General features: G+C 42.3%; 1 pseudogene across 1 annotated transcript; it reads right to left on the bottom strand.

Annotated features, from left to right (window-relative positions):
• Positions 1-2,142: 2,142 nt before the first annotated feature.
• LOC310843412 (glutamate--cysteine ligase catalytic subunit pseudogene) lies at positions 2,143-5,950 on the bottom strand (annotated as a pseudogene). The gene has a single exon. The product of its transcript is annotated as a glutamate--cysteine ligase catalytic subunit pseudogene (transcript).
• Positions 5,951-9,166: the final 3,216 nt, after the last annotated feature.

The following is a 9,166-nucleotide window of genomic DNA, read 5'->3' as shown; positions in this document are numbered from 1 at the left end:
TCCAAGATGGAGGAAAATATTACAGGCCAGCTAGCCTAATGCCTCTTCTGTCTAAACTGATAGACAGCATTGTTAAAGTATAATGATTAGAAGGAAGAGAAAGCCTTGCTAAGGAAGACACCACATGATTCATTTATACCCCGTCTCTTAGCCATGGGCCAAAGGTTCCCCACATCGGCATAGTGGGTGAGGTTCCCATGTTTCCTACTTGCATGTCATCTTGTTTTAAAGACATGCAGACATAAAAGTGGTGCCAGCAGTTTGCATACTTGAAAAAAAAGTATCTGAATTGACACCAGAAGGCCCAACTAACAAGGTCAACCGGACTACCAAATTTGGTAGCGACTTTAATATCTGTATATGTAGTGTGCTCCGAAACAAGTACAGTGGTACCTCGGGTTAAGTACTTAATTCGTTCCGGAGGTCCGTTCTTAACATGAAACTGTTCTTAACCTGAGGTACTACTTTAGCTAATGGGGACTCCGGCTGCTGCACAATTTCTGTTCTCATCCTGAAGCAAAGTTCTTAACCTGAGGTACTATATCTGGGTTAGCGGAGTCTGTAACCTGAAGCGTATGTAACCCGAGGTACCACTGTATTACATATCTTTTTTGCTCAGTGGATAATTAAGTACCGTACTGTATTTTCTCAGTGGGATAGCAATCTGTACCTCAGAGCCAACCTGTGCACAGGAGTCATTGTGTGGATAAATCCTGAACTCGTGGATTAGCTGTCTTGAACCTGGCTTTAATTTCAAATCCTTTTTTTAAAAAAAGGGATAGTCTACATGAAAGTGCTTGGGACTCTTGCTTTTTTGCATTTCAAATTGAAATGGTGCAAGAGTTCATGTTTGTCCACAAGAGGGTAGCAAGATTACATAGCTGCTAATTTATGAAGATTTCAAGAATATGCCTGTTAGTGGTGCTTTTTTTTAGGGCCCGTTGTTTTTCAAATGGGAACTCTGATCTAAATATTGGTTTTCAGGTGCCATGAATCAGATTCTGTAGTGTAAAAGCCATTTAAAAAGATGTAGGTTACTGATTTAATTGGAGACATCCTATTTTCGTTAGAAAAATATTGTGTTTTCGGCACCATGTGTCTTACAAACTGGGTTTAAATTTATGAAAACTTTTTACAGGAGGAAGAGATGTGTGATTTGGGTCTCCACAGAAACATGGAGTGTCAACACCATGTATTACAAATAGAGTGGAGGTGAGCAACAGGGTGAGGTACTTGCCTGCTCCTCCACCATGGCAGATGTTATGTCCAGGTAGAATATATGGCATGCTCTCCAGTATTCCCAGCCCACTGACCAGCAGAACCAAGAGTTGTGATCTGATCCTTGATGATTCCTCTATCCCCGCCACAAGTGACCCATCTACTCCAATCTGCTTGAGGGTTGGAGGATCCCTCTGGAGCATATGGGGTGCATGTGAGCCATGGGTTAGAGAGAGCACCTAGAACTCCCTCTTTCCCCATTCTTCTGATTGATTTCCTCCACCAGGTAAGAGTCACCACTGGACACCATGCATGAACTGGGTCAGAAAACCATAATGAAGTATGAATATATTGGGAGTTATGATAACTTTAAAACAGGATGAAAGTGGAATAAAAACTAAGCACTTCTATAAACTTGGAGTTAAGAGGATGCTTTTTTGACAATTAATAATAAATGATTCCCAAATGTCAAGTTACTTGGATGTGACTCAGCAGAAACTGTAGCTATTGGGAAACTTAAAAATCTGTGGCATGAAGCCACTGAATGAAGCTGACAGACTTGTGGAAGAGACAAAAACACAATTAGTAGAGAAACATGTTGATTTTTACCCCAGCTTAGTAAAGAAAAATACTTTAGATTCATCATATCCCATTTACAACAGTTAGACAAACATCTATTTAAATCCAAGTTTGTGAACTGGGCTGCTTGACTGGAAACCTGATTTCACATGTCAGCTTCTGGTAGAATCAGGACCACATCACCTTCTCAAGGTAGAATGGGGAAAATATCTATGTGAATCAGGTTCTGGTTATTTCCTTAAAATATAGCAGATTGTTAAATGCCAATAACAAACATTTGAGAACACTGACTCTCCCTGCATTGCCCCCAAATAAGCACATTAAAAAGTACCAGCTGGTTCACAATGTATTTCAATATAGCATTATTAAATTACATTGATGTTAAAAAAATTGAAAAAAATAATAATAACTATTTACATGTACTGTACACAGCATAATACATAAATATAAGACTGTGCCTATTGTAGGGAGTTTTAAGAGAATATTCTGGCGGATAGGCCCATCTTAAATGGAAGTAGAATCTATTTTGGTCTTCGCATTACAAAACTGCAGATATTTACCAGCAATGTAGCTATTGCTCCAGCAGAGAATGTGATATGCTTTCCACAGTTGATTAAGGCATTTCATTAAAAAGCATCAGTTTTAGTTTCATTGCATTTTACTTTGTTAAATCATGCTCCAAGCAGTTCAGGGCATTCAGCTTGTTCTTCAGCAATTTGGTTGCATTTCCAAATCAGACTATAATTCACCTCTTCAGTAATCACACTGTCATTTTTGTATGCTGGGTGGCTAGCGACAAATTGACGCATCCATCGAGCAGCTGTCATTAACTCTCCTGATGCCCTCTTTTTAATTAGTTTCAGGTATTTTAAAATGCTACACCTTGTATCCACATCCACTTCCACACTTTCAAGGTAAGAGTTTAAAATTGGAAGTAATCCAGGAAACGTTCCCTTTTTCCCATTGATAATTGTATCTATGCTCATTAAGATATACTCTTCGGCGTCTGTTTCTGGAACATTCTCAGATGAGCCACATCCACCCACTGCAACATTTCCACATTTATAAATATCTTTTCTGAAATAAAACATACCCTGCTGGACAGCATCTCGTTTCTGAGCCACTTTAATGTTTTCATCCACCTTGGACAAAGGAATAAGAAAGTCTAGTTTGTATGAGAGAATGACTCGTGTCAGCAACACCACAAATGCAACATACGCAGAATTTTCAAAGTCTGTTAACTGGACATCCATGGGTCTGAACTCAACCCTCCATCCGATATCTGAATTGGGAGGAGGAGGTTTAAATCTCATTGACTGCCAATTCGTGGACTGAATATTTTCAAAGTGGTCAGATTCATTTGCATCATCCAAGTGTAGTTTCTCTTCGAAGATAACCAATGGATCACGAATAAATAAGTGAGCAATGTGTTGGGCCAAAAGATGGTCAATGCCTTCTTTTACCAGCTGCTCATAGATTTCTTTATCTACTGCCAAATCAATGTCGTTGTATTTTTCACCACTTTCAGAGAGGTAAGCGTCTATGGAATCATATCTGGATTTGTTGATTCTGTAGCGGTTGTTCTTTAATGGCTCCAACCCCTTCTCCTCCCTGGTTCTATCGTCTACTGATGCAGATATTACTCCCCAACGGCAGTCAACATCCGTCACATAGCCCCGGTAGAATGGAGCTGCAGCACTTAATGCCATCAGAATGGGACACATTGTGGCTAGCTGGTCATAAAGGTATCTCGCTTCAGAAATGCTGCAAGCCTGAAATGTTACTTGAAGGCAGCAGTTGCCCATTCCAAACCCCATAGCATCCATATATACATGGTCAGGCAGGGCTGCTTTTGCTGCTTCACCATCATCATTAGGAAATGTTTCTATAAACGGCGATGGGGTATTCCTGTCCTTAAATATTGGTATGTTTATCACTACTTTTTCTCCTCTTCTGTGCCGAATGTTTCTCGTTAAAGTACCAAACCTGGGGTGTTTGCTGATGGCTTCATCTGGGAAGAAGAGGGACTTGGAGGCTCCTGTCTCAACAGGCGTTGGGACACAATCTGGTACCGTAAATCCCGGGCAACCTAATCTTGGAAATGATGTTATAGTGCAAAGAGCTTCGTTTTGTTTCAGCACTGATGCCACTTCCTGCCGACGCTTTCTCATGTTCTCTTGCACAGTGTTAAATTCAGACATTGTTTCTCCATATGGCTGCCCAGGAATCCCTTCAACCATATAGCATCCATATTCTGGCTTCCACAGAGTTGGATGGTTTGAGTCTACTCTTTCAACCTTGTCTTGCAAAGTATGTGCAATTTCTTCTCCAGTTAAGGACAATCGTGCTCTCTTATTTTCATGGTCAAAAGCTACCACCATGTATTCTACCTCATCCCCCCACTGGAGCAAATCCTTGCGCCTTTCCCCGACAGCTCGGTAGATGTGCAAAAACTGGAGGATGCCGTGCTTGCGCACATGTTCTGCGTGCTGCTGCGTCTTCTCCCAGCTCATCGGGGAGCCCTGTGTCAGAAGCCCCATGGCCCTCAAGCGAAGCCGTGAGGAGAGCTGAGATACCACAGGAAGGAGACATAGGAAGTGGCTGAGGTGACGGAAAGCTGTGGCTGCCGAGAGGGTGTGGGAAAGAAGCAGATCAGCCGTGATGAAAATTATTTCAGATGGTGTAAAAGGCAGAAGAATTAGGAGGAGGGAGAGAAAGGAAGATATACTACTATTCTCTTAACTTCTCTTTCACTTCCATTAAGCTGCCTGGCCCCCAGGATGGAGTGGTCCCTGGTTCATGCTCTTATGGCTACACTGGAAGAAGAAAGTTTTGAGGAGGCTGTCAGTGACTGTGTATATATAGATGTACTGTGTATAGATGCGTGTGGTAGCAATGACTGTGTCAGCAGCAGGGCACACTTGGTTGGGGGTAGAGGAGGGACGTTGGTCCTTTATGTTGAATTTCTGTAATGGGATAATTTGCTTTGTCCTAGGTTGAAGAAGAGAGCGTACACAATTTTTTATATATAAATGAGCTGAGTGGGTTGGGTTGTTGTCCTCAGCGCAACGCCAACAATGGCAATCCACCTAACTCACATGCGCAGCGGAAATCATGTGACGTATCTGTGGTATTGTCAAGGAGCATGGCTAGTTGGAGGCCACAGAAGGGCAAAGAAGTTCTGGTCTGCAGGGCAGGAGTTTGGCCCTTTTCGAGCCGCAGTCTTTAGACCAAGGGGATGGAGCTTGGGAAAGAAGGACATGAAGAAGAAGAGATGCATGTAGTATATAGTAAAGAGAACACAGTGGTCAAGAAGATGGAATACTGGAGAAACAGAGTCATGGCAACAGGTGCTAGGCAGTGGTTGTTAGCAGGGAGGCGCGGCAGTTGGAAAATGTGGTTGGAAAAATTGTTGTTTGTCTGTTTCAGTGTTTGCATCGGTGCCTTGAGCCACATCCCAGAAGGAGCTCCCTGAGCATTGATAGTAGGAGAGGTACCTCTAGTATACCGTTTTCGACACCTACCAGAAACATTGCATAAGCAACTCTCCAGCCATGTAGATCTGACATGTATTTGAATATGTAAATTTTATTTTATAAAGTATGCATTTAAAACTGTTGATTTTATTTGGGGGGGGGGAGGCTACTTTGTTTTTTAAAAAAATCTCATTTTGTAGGTAATTTTAAAGAATATTTTGTGTAAACTGTTTAAGGTCCTGACAGTTAAATAAAAAGCAATAAATCACAGATTCCTCTTCACTTGAACTCATGGCTTCATAACGACTCAAAAGCTGGGCTGTTTGTATGTGTGCTTATTGGATTGAGCAGAGCCATCCCTCTGTTAGTTTCTGCCATCTTGGATATCCTCCTGCCTGCCACTGCTGACACTGCCCAAATATCCTCATTCCTAATGTGAGTGCAGGTGGAAGGCCTACTGGCAATATTTTCACCAGCAGAGCTTTGCAGGTAGTCCTTTAATGGGCACCCTCAGATAAGGATAGGGCTAGCCAACCCAGGACCTACTGAGCTGCTGTCATAACTGGTGTTAGCTGGATCTAAGCCAAATCAAAGGCCTAATCAATGCAACAGCTGGAAGCTGGTGCAGCAGTTGGGCCCAATCTGCCTACTTCTTCACTTTCTGCTGCCACTGTTATGAGTGGGCAAGCTGGAGGTATGGCAATAGCTCTGCCACTCTGCAAACCACAGTGGTTGCCACAGCAGCGAATAGTTTGCACTGTAGTCCTAACCACAGTCCAAACTCTAGATGTCTCCCTTGAACTTGATCTCACTAGTACCCTTGCAGAAAAATCTGAAGACAATTGGTTTCTTCTGCTAGCACACACTGTACTGAGGTTCTGTGGTGATCTCAAAGTTCACCCTGGTCTTCAAGGTGCTGGTGGTGATCATGACACTGCTCTCAGTATTGTGTATGATAGCCTGTTTATGTTCCTACAAATTTTGCTCCAAGGGGAAGAAGTCCTGAAGGCTGGTGATGACAACAGGGACAACAATGAATCTAATGGTCAGCTGAATAGAATTATGAATGTTACTCAGGATTTGGTGTATTACATGAGCAGAGACAAGAAATTCACTCCTAAGCATATTCAACTTTCCTCCACAATTCACCAAGCAAAGAAGCAATAAGTTAGTGGAACTTTTTTTTATACAGCTGAAGAATGACATGAATTATGAACTATGAGCATAACGTCAGAGACAGCACATGTGTTAACAGATCAGTGGACTGAAATTGAATTTCTGAGGTGGTTGGTAGTCAAATATTTAGACGTGCCAAAAATGCCACAGACAACAATAAAGCTCATTTTAAATAGAATAGTATCAAACCTGGCAGCAAGTCAGGTGTCAAGTCCAAAGTCTGGGGGATCAATCGACACAAGCAAAGTCCAAAGGTCAGGAAATGCAGTTCAAGCTCAATGCAAGTAATCCACACTTGAAGTCCAGCAGTCAGGATACAGTCCAGAGTCAAACCCAAAGTACAGTCCTCTCAAAATCCAGGAGTATCCAAGTCAAGGCCCATCAACACGGGCTGTTGAACAGACACAGCACCTGAGCTCTGCTTCCCCTTTGTACTTTGCATGCTGACTTCAGCAACTGGGCTTGACGAGGCATGTGACCCTCACCTGTTCCAAGCCACCTCCAGCTGAGGAATCACGTCCCTCCTCTCAGAGCTAGTGAGCCCCACCTGGCTAGCTAGTCAGCTGGGCTGTGGGTCCTTGCCTGCCTCAGCCTCTTAGAGCACCCATCCTGCTTCTCCCTACACTTCAGAGCCCAGTGTGTTCGTGGAGAGAGCAGCCCTTCTGGCTCTGCTGATAGTTCCTGCTGCTCTGGTTCCTGTGCATTGTGTCCCTTCCTCTTGTCATCCTCCATCACCCTGTGAGTACCTCCTTCCCCACCCCCTGCTTGCTATGGTGTGTCCCAGTCCTGACTACACCCTTCACTAGGTTCCTCTTCCTCCCCCCCCCCATTGTCCTGCCAGTTCATGACACAGAATCATAGAGCTGTAGAGTTGGAGGAGGTATCCCAAGGGCCATCTAGTCCAACCCCCTGAAATGCAGGAATCTCAACTAGATCATACATGACAGATAGCCATCCAACCTCTACTTAAAAACCTTCAAGAAGGAGAGTCCACCACCTCTCATGGGAGTCTGTTCCACTGTCAAACATGTAAAAATTAATAATTTTCCCATTGAAACTACATTTTATGTACTTTAATAATCCCACTGAAAAAAGTTGTACACGACAGAAAAAATTGCAGTGACAGTTTTATAAACTGATTTCTTTTTTAAAAAAAGTTCACAGTAATCCTTGGGAAAATGGCTACAAAATCTGACATGAAAAATGTGAAGGGTTTGCTAGATTGTACACAGTAATCAGAAATGTAAGAAATTGTTGCCATTTTCCAAAATGGCAGCCAAACTAATGAGAAAAAAATGCTTTCTTTCTAATATCCAGATTAAAATGTCAGAATTTGTACCCAACATTATTGATGAGCACATAAGCCTGCTTAGTTAATTTTGCACAGATATGTGAAGGGTTCTCATGTAGCCCTGAATATCTGTATGTGTGAGCAAATTGGAACATCACAACATTTAAAAATCTGTTCCTATTTACATATAGTTAAAATACAGCTCTGTAGTTTTAGTATAATGATTAGCCATTACATATATTTGATTATATGTAACTGAAAACAGCAGGAGACTCCAAAATAGAGAAGCTGTGTGCGCGCATGTGTATATTTCTGTTGTATGTTTAGTTTCCAGTGATTTATAATGCTTTGAAAACCTAATAAAATAAACACAGGAAAAAGGAAACTAGAAGCTTATTAATTTATTGGTAGGAAGCTATCAGTGGAATGCATTCAAAAGGAAATGTTACTAGTGACAATATGAAATAAAAAAGAAGAAACTCTAAGCATTTTTTAAAAGAAGAAGAAGAAAGCTTAGAATACTTTGACATGTTTTTTTTAAAGAAACATATCAGGTTCTTTTCTCCAAAGAGAGACTTTGGCAGATTTAGATAGATAGATAGATAGATTCTTTATTGTCATTACACAAGTGCAACATTGCACAAGTGCAACGAAATTGGATGCCATCCCTTAAAAACAACAAAAGCAACACAACAACAACAACCGAACAAACCACATTCCAGCCACACCCACACCCACACCCATCAAACTCCCAGGTCACACTATCGAGTTACTGCATTTAAGAAGGCCACAGCTCTTGGATAGAAACTATTTTTCAGTCTATTTGTCCTTGACTTGATGTTTCTGTATCTCCTGCCAGAAGGCAGTAGTACAAACAGACTGTGTCCCGGGTGAGATGCATCCTGCAGGATATTGTTTGCTTTCCTAAGACAACGGGAACCGTACAGTTCTTCCAAAGATGGGAGGGGATGACCAATAACCCTTTGGGCTGTGGTTATGACCTTCTGGAGCACCTTCCTCTTCCTAGCTGTACAGCTGGAGAACCAGGCACAAATACAGTATGTGAGAATGCTCTCTATGGAGCCTCGGTAGAAGGACACCAGCAGTCTCTCACTCAGATTGTTCTTCTTTAAAAGTCTGAGGAAATAAATTCTCTGCTGGGCCTTCTTCACCAGAGCAGTGGTATTTGCGCTCCAAGTCATGCCCTGATCGATAGTCACTCCCAAAAACCTGAATTCCGCCACCCTCTCCACCCGTTCCCCGTTGATATACAAGGGCTGAATGTCCGCCTTTTTTTTCCTGTAATCCACCACCAATTCCTTGGTCTTAGTCGTATTAAGAGCCAGATTGTTCTCTCCACACCAAGCACAAAGCCGCTCCACCTCGTCCCGATAGGCGGACTCATCCCCTCCTGAAATGAGCCCCA

The sequence above is a fragment of the Podarcis gaigeae genome, assembly GCF_964106915.1.
Source record: "Podarcis gaigeae genome assembly, chromosome: 4".
In the NCBI taxonomy this organism is placed as follows: Eukaryota; Metazoa; Chordata; class Lepidosauria; order Squamata; family Lacertidae; genus Podarcis; species Podarcis gaigeae.
Note: the sequence above shows the minus strand (reverse complement) of the source record. Positions and strands in the feature narration are given on the sequence as shown.